Source organism: Chrysochloris asiatica, unplaced genomic scaffold (assembly GCF_000296735.1).
Source record: "Chrysochloris asiatica unplaced genomic scaffold, ChrAsi1.0 scaffold00739, whole genome shotgun sequence".
Taxonomy (NCBI): domain Eukaryota; kingdom Metazoa; phylum Chordata; class Mammalia; order Afrosoricida; family Chrysochloridae; genus Chrysochloris; species Chrysochloris asiatica.
The window spans coordinates 81,027-81,640 of NW_006409257.1; positions in this window are offsets into that span (position 1 = coordinate 81,027).

Genomic DNA, 614 nt, shown 5'->3' on the forward strand with positions numbered 1-614 from the left:
ATGATTTTCCTTATTCACTGTCCAGCTTTTGCATCCATATGAAGTTATTGAAAATACCATGGGTTGGGTCAGGCGCACCTTAGTCCTCAAGCTGATATCTTTGCTCTTCAAGAGGGTTTAATTTTAGGCCTTATATTTTATTATTACCTCCATTCTTACTTAATGATTCTATTTTGTATAGAGAATGGGTTTTTTTAATGTTTCAACAAAATGATGTAGCATTGACAGCACTCAATTGTCTATGCCAAGAAATTTGGAAGACGGCTACCTGGCCAACTGACTAGGTGAGATCCTATTTTGCCCATTGAAAAGAAAGATGGTCCATCAGAATGTGAAAAAAAATTGAACAATATCATTAGTATCACATACGAAATATTTCAAAAATACCTGAAGATAACATAAAGCTCAAGTAGGAAAACAATAGATTTGCCCATAGATTCTTAAGTGGGAGCACTACGTGCACACACCTAGCTTGGGAACAGTAACAGTAATTTGGCTACTAAAATTGTAAAGAATAAATTTATGTTGTCTTATTCCATCCAGTTTGTGGTAATTTCTTACGGCATCAAAAAGAACTAATATACACTACTTCCAGTGTTTTTGCTGTGAGGGTC